Below are 18,489 nucleotides of genomic sequence, written 5' to 3'. Positions count from 1 at the left end.
TTCGAGCTCTCGTGTCACTGACAGACCCGAACATCTGTGTGGTGTGTAAAGCACATACACATGTGCTTGGCAAGCCTGTGGCTGGCGTCATACCTATGTCTCACTGAAGTCCTCAAAATCTTAAATGGGGCCAAGAGGTAAGCAGCCCTTCTGCCACATGCCCACACCACACATTTCCATTTGTGCGGTCTGGCAAAGCAGCCATGCCCTCGTGCCTCAGTCAGACCATGGCTATAGCTCCTCCGGCAGAAATGCACCCCTCCTTGCAGCCTGTATCCTCTTTTGGCCAATACCTGGGCACAGACATTGCTTTTCCCCGCCTCTACCTCATTGTAATAGATTACTAACCCTGTTCTATAATCACAAATCCAGATTTTTTTTTAAACGGACTTATTTCCTAATGCTTTGATTTAGTCACTTCTGAGAACCTCCTTCAAGCATAGCTTTTCAGAAAAAAAACTCACCACAGTTTGAGAGATTCATTCTTACTTCACAGGCTGCCAAATCTCCCTCCTTGCACCACATCAAGCTACGTTGTTTGCTCATCTTGTGTTGCTTTGTGGTGTCTATTAGGCAAATTAATTATACTGTCCTTGTTTGCATTACTGTACTTTATGTGTCTTTGCAGCCTTCCCAGAGAAAGCTGACACATTATTGCTACTCCCATAAATTGTACTTTCTTCCATGTTCTCTTGCAACTCATTGAGACATTATGCAATTTTTCATCATTAGATTCAGGCCCAATGTGATTTCTCTTCATAAATGCCTCTAAAGAAACCTAATACATCATCACCTGTGGCTCTACACCCTATAAGAGAGAGTAAAAAACCAGCATGTGGTGACCAGCCATGGAAGTTTCTCCTGCCACTACCTAGTGGGTTGGGGCTGGGTATTGCAAGCATGGAAATGCAATGTCTCCATCCTTCTTCTTGGATTTTTATCCAACGTTCGTACTCCTGCTCATCCCAGGCATTTAGAGCATTGATAACCTTAATTACAGTGACTTTATGGGATGATTTTTAAATAATAACCCAATATAAAATTGGTTACATTTTTCATATGCCAGCAGTACTTGAACTGCTGGCAAGTTTTCCTTTATGGAGAAGATCTGGCTGATAGCAAGGCAGGGATAATAACTTTAGGGAACGTTTTTACCTACATGCTAAAATAAGACATCTTCCTCTATAGCTAATATTTGCCTTAACTAGTTATTTTAAGGTAAAGCAATCGCTTCAATCCTTCCTATCCCCACTCCAACTCTTTATGTTTTGGGTCTATTCTAGTTTAGTGTTCCCAAACCAAGAGCAGCAGAATCATTCTACAGAGTCTTGACTGATGCTGTGTCCCTAGAAAATTTAGACTTTTATAGTAATAACCTTCCACTCTCTCTTATGGCACTCATTTTTGGGTCTATAAATGCTAGCATCTGTATCCAAAGTAAAGCAAAATTTGAAATACTGGAAGGACCCAGGGCTCCACATGAAGGAATCTTGACAGCTTTTAATTTCTTGACAATCTTTTCATTTCCTTTTGCAAGTTCCTTGCTGCTGCAGTTTCTCTCTGCGTTATGAGCCAAAGCAGTCAAGTTTTTTTGTTCTTCCATACTTCTTAGGACATTTTCTGATCAGTGGCAGCTGCCTGGTGGCTTTATCTATCCATTTTGTCTTTCTGAACTGGCAGCATTGCAGCTGGGCTTCCTAACTACCCAGACACTGTGTAGCTGCCCCAAAGGTTTTATCTCTTCAATTCTATGTCACCTGTAAGCTCATCTTGGGAAGCTACCTGCTGTTACTTTAAATATTTTTAGAAAAAGTCTAGCTCTTATTTAAGATTATTTTGATCTTTTTGATTTTTGTAAGACTGTCAGAGTTTATTCTCTTTAGCCCCAGCAGTTAATCAGCTTTCAAAATCTTGCATGTTATTTCCATTGGGAAGACTAACTGATAAAGATACCACCTGTACTTAATTTTTTTGTATATATATAATCCTATTTATGTACAACGAATGTACTCAAAGTTCTGTTTTCCCAAAAACACCTCCGTGCTTGCATTTCTGCTTCTGGCTTTTATCTTGGACACACTCAACTCCACCAAAACAAGGACCTGGCTCCCACATCTGCTCTCAGAGTCAGGAGGTCTATTTTTGAGGCTTCAGATCACAACCTACCCCAGTATTGCCACGCTGATTTGCGACTGTCATGGTAGCATCTACTACTTCAGCTTTCAATAAATGAAATGGATGAAAGGAGCTGTGATGTCTACAAGTTTCAGTGAGGTTTGTGGCTTCCTAAGGATCAAAGACACACTACTTGTAGGAGCTAGCCAGCCTCGAGCATAACAATTTATTACTGCTCTAAAATATGATGCATGCTCTTGGTACTAAACAAATGACCACAGAGCATTAGAAGATATGACAAAAATTAACTGTAATACTTACAAGGTATTCAGTATCATGCTACCATGAAGAGCATTGCTAAACATCCCAAAAGCAAGGTGGCCAGTTCAGCGGACTACGTTCTGGACATGCTATTTGGAAGTCAGGAATTTTTGTTCTCCCTGTGCAGCGTTTCTAATTCCAGTCTGCACATGTAGTTCACCTAACAGGCGCACCAAATGACACTCTGCAGCCCCTTCCTTGTCGATGTCGAAGCCTGTCTTTTTCATCTTGCCCACTCTGTTTTCATGAAAGCACATTGTCTTTTTAGATGAGAACATCAGTTCTGTAACATTTTTCCCAACGAAACTCGTTATGCATTTTTTCCATGAGCATCTAACTACAGCTTTTAGATTTCATGCTGTGTAATTCATTTGTGAATAAACTCTTCCCCTGAAAAGTTAAAATTAAACTAAGCAGCTTACTGCTTACATCAAAGCCAATACAAATAGGCCTCCACCGGGGACTGAAGGAAGCAGCTCTGCAACTCAGATCTTGGGGGGAAAGGAGCACAAAGTTGAAACAGAAATATTTAGAAGTGCCAAAAGGGAAAGTAACTCTTCTTTCAAAGAGCAGCTTTATGTTAAGTCAGTAACACTTGCTGCAAAAGAGTTGAAACTTTGTATAAAGGCACTATTGTACATGGAAAACATGTTAAATAAGTAGGAAGCGAGGAAGGAAGATGTTAAGACAGATTCATATTGGGGGTTTGTAAACCGTAACTAAAGTTTCAGTGCTTTTCTTCATAATTTCTACTGCTTCTTTATGGATTTTCTTAAATAAAATTTCCTAGTATTCTGGGTGTCTCAGTTTCTCTCTTTTGCCAGGGAGCTTCATGTGCATATCCCAGAATCTCAGATGAGTCTAGCAGCTGAAGCCCTAACTCAGATTCCCAATGTTTGGAAGTCGAAGTCCTCATTTTATATTTCTGATGCATCTGTAAATATAATATTTCCACACCCCTGCTGTGATCACTGATGCCCCAGACTGATCTTTCTCCAGCCTCTCTTCAGATCCAGTTTATTTCATCTTGATGTGTTATTTTAATCCAGGATTTCATTTTTTCATCCTTGCCATCTTTAATACACATACTGACAATTTTGATAGTGTTGAAACATTATCTTTCTCAGCAGCTTCCATGTTCCTCTCCAAGTCCTCTCTGCCAGTTCCCCCCTACTTACTTCAGTCTTCAGCGGACATTTACACCTGCGAGTCAATAACAGTCCTTCTAAAATCTCTTGTCCCCTGACTCTTTTTTCCATGACTCCCTCTTGCACATTAGGAACTTAAAAGCTTCAACAGCTGCTGAATATTGAATTGCAGGAGATCCTTCTGGCTCTTGCTTGGCTTGCAGAATCTCACACACTTGAGAGTTCAGATATTGTTTGAGACAAACTCTCAGTTTGAAGACCAAATCAAATGGAGTTATTTTAATCTAATGTACACTCCATTCACTAGATGATGTCCTTTTGAGCAGGAAGAATTTGCATTTTGAAAAACTCAAATCAGATTGATCAGGCTCAGCTTCAGACTCTCTCCAGCATCAGATTTCTCTCTCCTGACTAAGCCAACTTCTTCCACTACAGGTTCATTTTGCCTTCCTCCCAGCTCAACTAATTATTTTTCCAACCTGATCATGTTGCACATACACAATCTCAGTTGCATTTTCGTCACCTGTTGAGTCACTCCCTACATCCTCCCTTCCTCCTGCTTCTAGTTTTCCATTTTCAGGATTCCCTCCTCCTTTAGGAGAAAATGGCAAGTATCATCATATTGGCTTTCAACCTTTTCTTGGCTTGCAGTACTTTTAGCCCACTAAACATTTGATTTAGCATCAGGCTGGACACATTTCAGGGCATTAATTACAAACAAAAATCCATTAGTGCATATCCAGACCTTATTCTGCTTTTCAGGAACTCCTGTAATGTAGTTAGTCTATGTTAGGTAATGCAAACATAAATAAATAAATAAATAAATAAAAGACTTCAGTACATTGACCTATTGTTCAATCAGAAGGAATGTAAGAAGAGACAGGTAGCATTTTCTCCCAAAGATTTCTATTAAATGTTGTATTCTACAGCATATTACTATGCTTTGAATATTAGGATTTCTTACTATATGATTTGAACTCATTTACCCTGCTTTAGTCTCGATGTCACCCTGCTCATGGTAGGACAAATGCCATGAATAAGATGAAATAGGCAAAACAAGTAAGATGAAAAGGGCAAAAATTGCTTTAAGGCCTATGTTTTGATGAAATAATTGCTATTCTTTTGTTGTTGTTGAGGTCTCATTTTTGTATTAGTATCTTGCAATAAAAGTGAGTTAATCTATGATTCTGAACTTGTTTTACTACAGGAAGAAATTAATTCTGTATTTCCAAGCTGAGTTTTAGATGTTTTAAGTTGAAGTCTTTTATTTATTCCCCACATTTGGAATTTTACTAATCCATATGAAAACAAGCTTGAAGCACAGGTGAAGATAAATCTTTTAACTGTAGGCTGTATCTTTGGTTGCTTTGATTTGTGTGATCACTACTGCAGTAAACAGAGCTTTCGTTAATGAACAGATATTCTAGTGGTTTTGTTTTGTGATGGTTTTTTTTTGTTTTTGTTTTAAAAGCCTCCCCTTAATACAAAAGGCAGTTGTCTCTTTTGGTTTAACAATAGCTGATTAGCATATCCCCAACTCAGTAATCTTTTGGAGGTCTCCTAATACATCTATGAATGCACGATTTATCTTTACTGATCTAGCCAGGTACACATGGGCAACAGATACATTCCTGTGTTTCTTCAAGAATGCAAGAAAAGTTTTAGCTATGAGGACTCCATTGTTCACTCTCCTTTAGCAATGCATCAAGAGAGTGCATAACAGTCAAAACACTATATGGATGTAAATCAACAAAGACCACTATAAATAAAATGAGATGAATAGATTAATTTTTGCTCAAAGATATAAGGCATTGTGATTTGGTCCCTGATATACATGACCTCTAATTTTTGAGAGCAAGTTAGAACTATTTATTTCATATTGTGTCAGAAGCTGTTTTGCCTCTCGAATACATTTTATGCTGAATTCATTAGCATCACATATACTTTTTACACATTTTTATTTTCCAAGAAAGCAAAACCAACCAAGACTTGTATTATTCCCAAGTCCCATAACAGTTGTCATCCTGCTCCTTTTCCAGGTTCAGAAAAATCAGCATCAAAATATTGTTGGTCCAAAGTCCCACAAACTGCCAGTGTCTGCATGACCATACTAATTAGGCCAGCCAATGTATATGTAACTCTGCTCAGGACTTGTTAGGCTACACCTGGAATGTAATGTCCACTTTTGGCCCCTAAGCTCAAGACACTGAAAGACATTGAAAAACTGGAGAGGGTCCATTGGAGGGCCACCATGATGATTAGAGGGTTGGAGAACCTGGCATATGAAGAAGGGCTAAAGGAAGTTGGATTTGTTCAGCCTAGAGAAGAAAAGGCTCAGGGTGGATCTAGTCAGTGTCTCTAACACCCAAAGAAGGTAGTTGTAGAGAAGGTGGAGATACTGTCTTCGAAAGGATTCCTGATGGCAGGACAAGAGGCCAGGGGCACAAGTTGCTTTAGGGCAAATTCCTTCTGCACATAAGAAAAAATTAATTCTTCAGCCAGAGAACAACTGAGCATTGTAATAGGCTTCCCAGAGAAGTGGTGGGACCTTTCTTGATAGAAATATTCAAGACTTTGCTTGACAATGCCCTGGATAACCTAATCTAAAGTGCTGCTTTCAACAGCAGTTTGGACCAGATGACCTCCAGAGGTACCATCTAACCCAGACTTCCCTGTGAATTAACTACGGGGCTTACAGCATCATGTCCAGCAAACAGCTACAGTGCATGGGGGTACGGAGGGAGAAGGGGTGAGTTCAGGCTGAAGAGCATAGTGCTAGGTTAGACTTCGGACACAAATCAAGAAGAAACTGCATTTCATTAAATGTTTATAGAACAGCTTGTCAAACATTGCTAACATGAGCAGAGCTTGTCTGGTGCTAAAGCATCAGCGAGACATTTCCTCAAAGTTGCCAAGCTTACTTAAAGCAAAATATAATCTATTGCACTAGTGCTGTCATACCCATTAACTGCCAAATGTAGTTCCTCCTAAAAGTTCAGTGATGCCTGGCTATTTAGAGCACAGGAAAACGTTGCTGAGTCTCTTAAATTGGGCAAATAACTCAACAGCTGATAGGCTAGGCATGTAAAGCAATGGGAGATCAATGCATTTAGTTAACACAAAGTCTTTATGTAGTATGTGCACAGACACTTGCTGGATAGCATTAGTTGAGAGGCTTCTTAAGTGAAATTGAAGTCTAAATCATCCACTGTCTCCAGGAAGAGGCCTATATATATAATTTCAGATGCAAGAGTGAGAGATTGCGTCAGCAGATTTATATATATCAGTTTGCTTTTAATTAAACTTTTTGCTTGGCTCTGGAGTCTGCAGCATTTATTGCAGCTGGGGAATTGTGGTTTACTACAGCCCCTGGTTGAGATTAAGTACACTATAGAGCCAGAAGAGTGTTTACAGGCCTTCGTTATTGATTCATGGGTATTTTCTTCTTGTAGCTATGATGTAGAAAACTAAAGCTATATTTAGGAGTTTTTGGTTTTTCCACATATAGAAGCTGGATCTAGATTTGCCACCAAAAGAAGAATGAGCATTTTCAAAGTTTAGAACTGATCAGTAATTTCTGTTATTACTTTATCAGCAATACAGTCTATATTTGAGTCTTTGATTGCATAGTACACAAGAAGCTGTGTTCACCTGAAACTGTTAAGCAACAGTAACTGTAAATGGCTCAGTCCCCTCCACTACTCTCTGAGAATTAACTACTATCTGACAGTTGTTACAACATAGCCTAGCCATGCTAAATAAAATCTTCAGGTTTTGTGCCCTTAAACTTGCAGTAAGTCTCAGTATATAAGCATACAGTATTATCCCTGTTCTACAGATAAAGACATCATGTGCCCCTTTCTATGGTGGTGCAGTATTTTGACCTTTCTTTATTTAAATATGCATAACACAGCCCAGCAAGAAGTGCAATACAGTTTAAGCTATGACTTTATACTTTCGTTCTATCATAAAATCCGAGTTATCTGTCCCTCTGGAATGGTTATAATTGAGCACACAAATCAGGTGCAAGGGCAAGAGGCTCCTGACAGGAAGAACAGAATCTGAGGAACATCTTCATGGCTCTTGCATAAGCCAAGTACATCATATTATAAAGGTAGTGAAACATAATGCAAAAATTATTAACTAGCAAACTAACTAATTACCCCTCGCAAAGCCTGCTATCAACTCGAGACTGCTTTCAGCTGGAAGTCTACCCCTGGCCAAAGTGGGGGACTCACACAAATACAGCAGCTTTGAGATTTATCTTAACCATGTTTATCTCCACAATGTTCTTTTCAAGCCAAGTCACTACTGCAAAGCAAACATATCAAAGAGAAAACCATCTAAATGAAAGCAAGTTTAGTACAGTGGCAGCTTCTTGCCAAATCTCTTTGGAGCCAGTGCTCCTACCATAAGAAAAGCCTTTCACAACTTTTAAACTTAAGTGAAAAAGTTCCTTCATTAAATTAGACTCTGTCCTTCCAAGGATCCATCCTTAGCTGAGACAGGAGTGCTACAGCTGCTGTGGTCATCCACATACACCTCTCACTCTTACTGCTCTTTGAGCTGCACCATGGTGCTCTCAACAGAAAAGATCTCCACTGTTTAACAGCTTGGGGAAAAGCATCTCTTTTTGATCATTTTGCATGTGCCATTCCCTAGGTCTCTTACTGCATGAGGCAGGACACAGTTGTTCCCTGCTCACCTTTCCCACATCATCAATAATCAAAGACTAAGCTGAGGACAGCAACTTAGCAAATACATGGGATCTTCTGATGAGTAAAGTCATCAAAACATTGAAGAAAAAAATAGAAAGGAGGTAGCATGTTCATATTGTATGAGGTCTTGCCATATGTCACGTTATTAGTGATATAGTATATTCAAAATACACAAGAACTGACTGATCTAGGTATTACATTTAGGCACATACTGCAACGTTAACATTTCCAATACATATTGGTTTTGATGTCATGATAAACAGCACATATTGTGAGCACATAGGCATGAGAAATTCAGTAGTCAGTTGAAAAAGAGAGAGCTGGGGAACATGAGGATCCCAAGGTTAGTGGGAAGGCACATATCTCCCCTTCCAGCAAAGTTACATCACTCACCCTGCTTTGGATGCCACTTTGGAGGAGGCCCACAGCTGTGACCTTCTAGGGCAAAGCCTCAGGCTTTGAGGCACTACACCTGGGGAAGAAATGGCAGCCGTGGTGGGTAACCGAGCACTGTAATAAACCTCATGCAAATTATTTCCGATAACTGGTTTACTTGTCTTTAAAGATATTCTGTGTTGAAAACTAAAGAGGTGCTGCTAACTTTATAAGCTTGAGTCACCTCTGGACTCAGGTAAACAAATTTGTCTGCAGAGGACCCCAGGCAGGCAGTTTTGTGTTGACCATCGGTTCTGATGTCCATCTTGCATCTTATGAGAGTCCAGGCTTCCAAAGAAAAGGTGTTTCAGATGTGGCCTAGTGGCCTGTGGCATTACCAAAGGGCATCTAGGGCCCAGCCTGTTTTAACTTTCCTTACTTTAGAAAGGGCTCACAGCGTGACCAGCATTAAGCAGCTGGAGAATTGGAGAGTATGTTGCTCTGGAAGCTTAGAGCAGGTGGACTATTATTTGGACTGTTGGGTACCTTTCAAAAAAAAGAAACAAACTAACAAAAAGCCCACCAAAAACCACATACCATGGGAACCTTGCTATAGCCCTGGGCTGTATCCAGAAGGGAAACAGATTTCTTTCCTCAGATCAAGAAATAATGATAATACATCCGAGTGAAACGGAGCACACCAGAGCTTGTCTTATTAATGAAGGGAATGATACTATAGCTGGAGGGGATTACAGTACTCACCTGGAGGGGAAAAAAGCTCCTGTTCCTGGCTTCTGTTTCAAGAGCAGGGCCTCAACAGTAGGTGTTGGCTCAGGAGTCATTTGTTGGCTGTAATTACAGCTTTCTTCCCTCTTGCCAGCTGTTTTGCTTTGCATCTTGACGTAGAGTGTTTAATGCGGGCTGTGGTCCCACAGGTGATTCCATGCAGCTCTGCCCTTGTCCTCGTGTCATCCTGCATGTGCTGTAAGGTCTCACATTATCCATCTGCAGGGTAAGGGCAGTGCCTGAATTTTTCCTATGAGCTACAGTTTTGGAATAATTGATGAATATCTGTAAATAATGCTATAAAGTAGAATTACTTACAGCATTACTTTCCTCATCACACCATCACATTGATGAAATCAGGCATGGCTTTTGCTCCACTTCTCTATGAAAGACTATCACAAATTATTCTCCTTCAGCACCAAAAGCAGAGGAGCTCTGCAGGACATAATTAACCTAGAAAAGCACAGGTCAGTGCCACGGTAAGAGATGGCACAAGATAAAAAGCCTTTTGAGATAAATGTGGGATTCCTACCTACCCTGATGCTATGCGTCTTTCTGGCATTCTGTCTAAACTTTATTTAATTCACCAATGGTATTTTGGGATTTCCTACATGTGCTAAATCGTAATAAAAGATATCCGCTGATGGCGAAGTGTCTCGGCTCAGTGGATTACAGACTCCTCCCCAGCCATTGGGTAGGGCCACTTGAGACAGCCAAAATCCACTTGAGATTGAAAAGGTGCGAGCAGTAAATAAAAGGAAATCCTGGATCACCGTATAGTGTTCAGCTTCCACACTTTGACCTCCTTTGGTCCCTTCTATATTTTGTTAAGATCATATTTCTTTACTTGCTGCCTGGCTTAAAAGCCATCATAAATCTGTGGCGTGCAGTAAGAATAACAGAGAAGGCACCGTGTAATACAAGGGGCTATAACTCCATCCCAGGCACTCAGAGGGAGTCGTAAATCAGCGCGGCGAAGCTTCAGCCGGGAGAAGCGGGGGCTGAGGCTGGGAAAGCAGCAGCAGCCTGGCCCCTGCCCGCCGCACAGCAGCCACCGGACCCCAGCCTCCCGTGGGCTGAGGTGAGCCCACCTGCCTCGGTGCTCCCTTACCGGGGTGAGGGGAAAGCAGCCGAGCACACAAAAAATGAGTTCCTAGGGTTCTCCAGGCTTGGACAGCGATAACAATGCTTTAAATGTTTCGGGGGGGAAAGCGCACCTTACTACCTTTGGGGGAAATAACCTGCCGGATGCGACATACAGCTGCAGGTTTGTGCATCGGCAGGTTGAAGCAAACCCCAGACACCGCTCACGTCGTGCGCGCTGAGGTGTTTACCTCCACTTGGCATCATCTGTAAGAACCAAGTCACCACGTGTTTGGGCTCACATACGGTCAAACCGCATCTTGTCTTCCAGCTGCAGGCTCTGAGCGTGGTTCAAGTAGCTGCAGGCAGGAATACGCCAGCAGCAGCTGAGGGCGGTTTCCTTTTGTTTGTGTTTTAGCTTTAGGTGAACAATGACCATTTCTTATTGTGTGTTCATGTACTCATCCAACTAAGGGAGATGTAGCTCCTCCGTTAGAAATTTGGAAATAGCTTGAGCTACGGGTATAGTACCATATACCGGATAATACAATTCTTTTTCTTTGCTCCTAGTGTGAAAAAATCTTCTTTCAAGTGTGGACATGTTCTAAGGGAGATTTTCCTAATTCTCATTTTGCTCAAATTTTAATAAAATTTGGGAATGATTACTTTTTTCCATCAGATAGTACAACATGATGAATGTCTGAAATATATTTATAACGTTTCTTTTTGCTATGGTTAAGGTTTTAAAACTTCTTAAGCTTTGGAAAAGCTACTGAATTGCAAAGGGGAATGAAGTGGAAACTACTCTGCCCATTCAAACTTCCAAAGCGACTCTGAGTTTTGGTAAGATGGGGAAATAAATGGTAAATCATTAAATCCTGGGCCATCAATAATTTTATTTTACCCATGGTAAACAGCAAAGAAAGGAAGAGAAAAAGAAAATATAACCAAAGTTTTGGACATGTTGAAAGTTTAGAGGGGAAAAAAAAAAAGGTTTTATATTGTAACCATGCACATCACATGCCTAACCTCAGCGGAGGTCACTGAAATGAGCCAGCAAGCCAAGCCTAAATAAAAATAGGACCTATGGGATTCCCCATCTGATTTTCCAATAGTCACTGCTCCAACACCATTTGTCAAGCTTGCAGGGTAGCTTTTTAACAGATGTGAGGCAGTACCAAATTCAGGTTAAATCCAGAGAGAAGAGCGTGTATGTGTCCTCATGGGAACAATGTACTCAGGAAGGACTGTAAAGACTGAGATTAGGTTGAAACCTCCCAGACCCTGCAGCGCTGCACACTGTGTTTTAGTCTGAACAGTTCCACACAAAGTGAGATGTTTTCATCACCGAAAACGAGATGGTCAAAAGACCTGTCTTGCTGTGTAAAGGAAGGATTAAACTGCCATTTTTCACAAAAGGTAAATGCCAATTTACCTTATCAGGAATTATTTTATTTTCAGTTTAGATGTTTACATGCAGAGGCACTTTTGTTTGTGTTGGTTCTAAGTGCATCAAGTGTTTCTTGCTCTCTTCCAAGTGTTAACTAAACCCATATACTAATATGTAAACAGCTGCACACTTTCAGCTGATTGAGAGACCTTTTTAACACACTAATGCCTTTGTTTACATTATAAAATCTCACTTGGGCTCCTCGAGGATGGAAATATTATTGTTCACATTTGCATATGCAAGCTGGACAGGGAAAAATCTCGAGTAAGAGCCTCAGGCCCTGGCTGGAATACAAACATAAGCCACATCAGGGAACTTAGTTACAGCTTGGTTGTCTCTTAACCTGGTTACTCATATGGTTTTGATTTGTGTTGGAGACCAGGCATGAACTGTATTCCACAACCAGACAAAAGCCTTTATACCATCAAATGCTTAGCCTGACTGGTAATCATTACTGTTAATTGTAAAACAATTAAAAATGGCAAAGTGACTTAGGAACACAGACCTATTTGAAAATCAGTGGGTATTTTGGCCTAGGTTTTTTGATGTCTTTGTCTTGCTCTGTTAAGCAGTGCTGGCACTGATTCTTTTGGTGAGATCTGGGCATCCAAGTCACTGAATCCCAGATCCTTGTAGACATCTTCAAAGGCTCCCATCTCCCACAGTTTTTGTAATGGAAGTTGATACCTGGATATCTTCATGGATGATTTTGAGTCACATGGATCAGAGCCATGCCAATATAGCTTTAAAATGTTTTGTTAATACTCCTGTCATTCAAGTTCGGTGTGCTGCTCTTAGGACTGGGCTAAGTTTTACTTTTTCCCACTGATTCCACTTCTCGCATCTGCATTGCAGCAACAAAGATGTCTGCAGCTCAGCTGCTCGCAGCTCTCCCAGTTCTGCAAAGCCCACAGTGCTGGAGGCTTTCCAGCAGGAGCCCAGATTTGCTTCCTTGATGTTGCCTCAGTGAGACTCCAGCAAGGCACAAGGAGAGTAAGCCAGGCAGACATGACTCTATGCTTCAGCACTGCTGCAGGCAGGTGTAGCCAGGAGCCTGTAATAAAGGAGATGGGCTGTGCTACAGCGCAAACCTGAGCACAACTTTGGTTGGGTTCAAGCACTATGGAAGACAGCTGAGGTTGTATTTAATCAGGGCTAAAGGCTGTGCTTGAAGGCCCTGGAGCATATCCTGGGTGGTCTTAGGGGAAACCCCTCTCTGCCAAGAAGAGACATACCCATCTTGATATCAGGGCAATTGTACCAAAGGTCTGGCTGGGCTGGGGGCTCTAAGAGAGGGGATGCAAGCAGACACGCTCCTTAAGCTGATCTTACTTGTAGTTAAACAGCCTTTTTCAGTGTGAACTACATCACCCCCCCCAAGTTACACCTGTGTAAAATCAATGGCATCAGCAGGATTTCCTAGGTGCAGCCAGATAGGTTGTTGCCACCTTAGAGCTAACAACCTTGTGAAATCTCTGAATATCAAGAGCATGTTGTTTGGATTTTTTTCTACTAAATTTTTCTAAAGTTGATGTAATTCTTTTTGCTTCAAAAACCTTCCAAGCGTTACCAGCGAGTGGGGTACAATTTGGTGCATCCCGTTATTGACTGGCCCCTGTACACGCCTAGGTGGGCTTCAGCTCTCGCACTTCACATAGTAATTCACACCAACGCAGAGAACTACAGGGGAAAAGCCCAGCAGAGCAAACACCTCTCATGCAGAGATATTTGAAAATACAAACACTACTTGGTGTCTGTAATGCTTGCAGTGCTTTGACGTCGCTCCACTCCGCCTGCAGTGACGCAGCGTGTGCGCAGAGCTGCTTCCTGCACTCCCGCCATGCAAAAGCACTTGGCGGACTCACAGCTGGACTGCTTCTTTCCATCTGTCTGCCTGGTGGAAAAGTCAATTCAGTGCAAGAGGCAGCATCTTCCTGCTTGCATGATCATTTGTTGGTATTCCTGGGGTTTTTTTCCTAAGCATTTGTAGTTTAACCATGAAGTCCTGCTCAAATTCCAGTTTGTATAACTACCACCCTGCTTCTACCAGTCCCTTTTGCAGTTTTAATCCAATTCTGTACTCTTGCTCCCTTCCCACCTTCTACTTGCTGTTGTATTTCATGACAGAAATGACTTTATTTCATCGGTAATCCTGATAACCGTTATTCCCATAACTGGTATGCATTCATATTGTGAGAACTGCATTGCGTTAGTTACAGCCCACTCCCCCCCCGCCCCAAGCCCAAAGAGGTTTTAGCTACACCATCTCTAGGTAACTGCTGTGCACAATCACATTCATGGCAATTAGCAATATGCTCAGACCTCCGATTCTCTGAATGGTGCATGTTGGTTTACCACAGACGACTTCTGCTAACATTTTATTTTGTTCTCATTTAATAGCTGTCTCCCAGTATGAGCACAATCCTGGGACCAGGCCCTGTGTGGGGAACCTTTCCGAGCACAAGGGAAGGCAGGCATCTTTTCTTTCCTGATGAGCACCAGCTCTCTGCAACCACAAGTGCCGCTCCTGTTTAGCAATATGCGGTGTGTCATGTTGCATCTGTACCAGCACGGACTGCCATGCCAGCTATGGTCTTAACTGCATTTTTGGATTCTCTCCAGTATGGATCCCCCTTTGTAATTTGCCCTTTCAGCGGAGTGCCCAGGAACCACTTCTGGTGTTCAAGGTCTTTGCTCTCTCAAGAGCAGCTGCGGAGAAACAGCCCCAGCAGCTGGCACTTCATGGTACCTACGTACAGTCGCAATGCTGGATTTTCACAAGTGGGGCTGGTAGCACAGCCTGTTATTAGGATTGTCTAAAAACATTTGCCTTTGCTTTAGTGTTTTGCCAAATGAGGTAAAAATTTTCATGCTGGGCATCTGGTTTTAGAGAACATGGAGGTTTGCTCACGTTAAAAAAAACCAACAAAAACATAACAGCCTTGAACAGGACCACAGAAGAAAAGGTATAATGCTTCAAGCATCCATGCAGCAGAGATCTAAAATTCAGCAACAGTGGCTTTAATGTCAGGGATCTGCTTGATGTCTTTTTCGTACCTTGTCTCAAAACACCACATACTTTCTCCAGGGCACAGAGGGGAAACCAACAACTGAAATCCTGGCCTCGGAGAAAATCCCGCGCCCACCGATTTTCACCTGGTCTGTTATAAGCAAATGTACAGGCTTTGTTCCAGCAAGATGTATTAAGCTTCTGCTCATTGATTGATACTGCTGTTACACTAAAAAAAAAAAAAAAGTTTAAGCAGACACAGATTATAAAAGCGTATGTTATGATATACACTTATCATATGTTATGATATACACTTATCATATGTTGTGTTATGCGTACTCATGATTATGCCTCTTCCTCACACCTAACATGTGCAACACAACAGCGCATGACCTCAAGAAGTAATGCTGATTTGAGTTTTAAAAAAACAGCTTGTTTTTCATCATAATTCCAGCAGACCAAGCTACTACTTACATTTTGATACAAACATTTGCAGTATACAGTTCTGGAAAATATTTGGTACCACAGAGTTGTGCTTTAAAGTTTCTATTGGAGTTCCCATTAGCTCTAATGACACCTACTGCTAAGGACAGACCTGATTAACTGCAGGCTTGCACGCTGCTAAATATAGGCACAAGTTTTTGCATTTACTGTAGATCCTAGTGAAGTAAACGCTATGCATTTTTTTGGCCCTTTGTTTTAATGGGATTGCCAGAATGACTAGAATCTGAAAACTCACAGCTCATTACCAAGAACAAAATGCTGACCGAGGCAGAGCCTAAAGATTTTAAGACGACTTCAGAGATGAGATCTAACAGGCTGTTGTAGAATGTAGAGAGCGTTTTCCCTCTGTTCACCCCTTTCTCCCATACAGAACGTTTGCTATGTATTTACTGAATGTAAGACTAAGCTAGAAATTTCCAGCCAATTTTGTATCCTGGAGAGAAGCAGCATCTTTTAAGCTACACACAGTGCAATCACTACTCACACTCATCCAAGATGTTTACACTGCAGCTCTGAGTCTGCATTTTCAGCAGAAGAAAGAGAGTTCAGAATCTGCAATGCATGTCCCACAGCCCTTGAACATGGCCAGCATGGTAAGTATCCTTACAGCAGTTTTAAATTAAGAGATCCTCTTTAAACAGCAAGAAGAAAAGAGAAGATTAAAACCAGCCACAGTATCGCCTATTGTCCTGTTTTTCAGACATGCAGCAATTTTTCCTCTTGTACCAATGGCCTTTATCCCTATGAACACGAGTCAAATAACGTTCCTAACCTTTCATTAAAGGTAGTAACAAAAGGCCCAGTTTTGAGGTGTTGAATGACCTCAAATACCATCTGAGTCCAGATACGTGTGATATTTTTGGACCAGAGAAGCAATTAAATACCCAGTTTTGCTGTCGAATATAACATCAGTTTTTTCATACCTACAGATATGAGGGTAATGCTTTTTACATGAGCAAGGCTTTCTTTTGTGTAGCATTTGAGACAGGAATAGAGGATTACGACTAACTTCAATTTTCACTCCAGTCTACAGTAATGAGATGCTGTATAATCAAAATATATACAAATGGTTATACATAACCAGGCTGATACCTTTGGTCTTAAGGTAACCTTAAGGTTTGCAGGATTCCTATTTCCTGCTATATTTTGCACATGGGAGAACAAATTCTATGTCTACAACCAAATCCAGCACCTTGTTGTTATAGTCCCTTTCTTCCACAGTTTTATGGTGTAAGATTCTATAGTTTGTATTCTCAAAATGTCTTTAATGGACCTAACATTTGTGCCTTTTAGATAGCAGAGAATTCTCTTCTGGGGGCATTTAAATGTCATGAAATGAGCCTGGTAGGGGAAAATGAGGGACCAAATCAGTGCCTGTTTTTGCTTTTATAATCTGGTCCTTGATTTTCATTGTTGCAGCTTTTTATTTATAATAAAAAGCTGACCTGCTGAAGAATGTTGTGTGACTTAATCTGGTATTATTAGTAAAACACTGGAAGATTCCTGAGGGGGAGGTAAGGTTGAACAAAAACAGTGCATTGCTAGTAAAATTTGTTGCACTCAAAACTTAGATGTCAAGGAAATATGAACATCTCGAATGCAAGTTCACAGCATTTTTGGAATCATTTCCCATGATAACTTCATTCCACTCAAATGAACCAGAAACAAAACAGATCAAGAACAGACAAACTTTGAAATAAGCAAAACTTCTTTAATTCAATTTTTCATGATAAAGACTTTGAAAAAGATAATTGTTTTGCAGGCAGTTATTAAAAATAATGCGAGACACTAAATTTAGAGGTATTAGGGACAGGATAACAACAATTGTATCTAGACTTACTTTGCTGGTCTCAGAAGTACGTTTTAGCTTTTGTTTCTCTGTGAATTAAGACACTGATGTTGCTATGCTGCTTATCAGGGAAGGCAGTAGGTTGTATAGTTATCTCCTGATTGGGGCAAAATCACTACCCTGAAACCACACAACCTACTACCTCATCCTGTTAGAGCATGAAGGCGCATCTTCTGAAGGAAACTAACATTTCATCATTTGCAAGTAAGATTCCCTTAGCACTTTCTAGCCCACACGTTTCTTAGCCTTAAAAAGACCGTAATTATGTCCTGTCGGCCCTTCCTCACAATTCCACCTGGAAGTCACTCAGAATTGGTGGGGTGACTCCAGAGATGTAAGAACCATAGTGGCAAGCACCGTTCCTCCCAAATTAGCATTATGTAATAAAAAAGCAAGTTAAATCAGCATACAAAAACTGCTTAAAGAAACCTCTTTATTTAGGGCTCAAGCATTTACCCATTCCAGGGCAGAACACGAGCAACTGGATGACATCCTCTTTGTTTTTTGTCCAACTCATCACTTCATAGTTTCTCAAACAGCCTATGCAAAGTGGATTTAAATAGCTGCTGAATCAAAAGTGGCAGTTTCCGGTGAATATGAACACAAATGCCACAAAGTAATGGAGAAATGGGTCAGCTGTTTCCAAACGGCCACTCTCATGGCAGTCCGAGAAAGCTGAGTGTGAGCAAGCCCATTGCAGACCGGGTGGTACCTCTGTGCCCTGTCACTTACACCCCACCCTCTCCGAGAAAATGACAAAAAGGAAATTGCTTTTGAACCTGAATGGGAAATACAGGAATCTAAACACTATAATGGCATTTGTGTACTTTCATAACCCTGCTACAAGAACCAAATCCAACATGTAGACAGAGCCAGAGAATGTTACAGTTGAAAAATATTTGCTTTGTCTTTTGAAGACACATCCAGCGATGATATCACAGCCACTTCAGGAAAGACAGTAGATTGTATAGTTATCTGACAGGCAGGGCATAACCCTAAAACTATACAACCTACTACCTCACCCCAAAGGACAGTCAGACTCTGATCAGATGAAACACAAGCTGTATTCCCAGACAGCTGGATTGCTTTGTGACAACCTAGAAGACAAAAAACTCTGGAGACAAATATTA

General features: G+C 41.1%; 1 long non-coding RNA gene across 2 annotated transcripts; it reads right to left on the bottom strand.

The window, feature by feature from the left end:
• Nucleotides 1-9,450: 9,450 nt before the first annotated feature.
• Nucleotides 9,451-16,786, bottom strand: LOC128143626 (uncharacterized). Of its 2 annotated transcripts, XR_008235825.1 has the most exons (3): nucleotides 15,995-16,786; nucleotides 15,054-15,235; nucleotides 9,451-9,916 (listed from the first exon to the last, which is right to left on the bottom strand). It is a non-coding gene; the product is annotated as an uncharacterized LOC128143626 (long non-coding RNA). The 2 variants fall into 2 exon arrangements; XR_008235824.1 differs by lacking the exon at nucleotides 9,451-9,916 and having other exon boundaries at nucleotides 11,423-15,235.
• Between the last annotated feature and the right edge of the window lie 1,703 nt (nucleotides 16,787-18,489).

The sequence above is a fragment of the Harpia harpyja genome, chromosome 6 (genome assembly GCF_026419915.1).
Source record: "Harpia harpyja isolate bHarHar1 chromosome 6, bHarHar1 primary haplotype, whole genome shotgun sequence".
Lineage (NCBI taxonomy): Eukaryota > Metazoa > Chordata > Aves > Accipitriformes > Accipitridae > Harpia > Harpia harpyja.
This window is presented reverse-complemented; position numbering and strand designations above follow the sequence as displayed.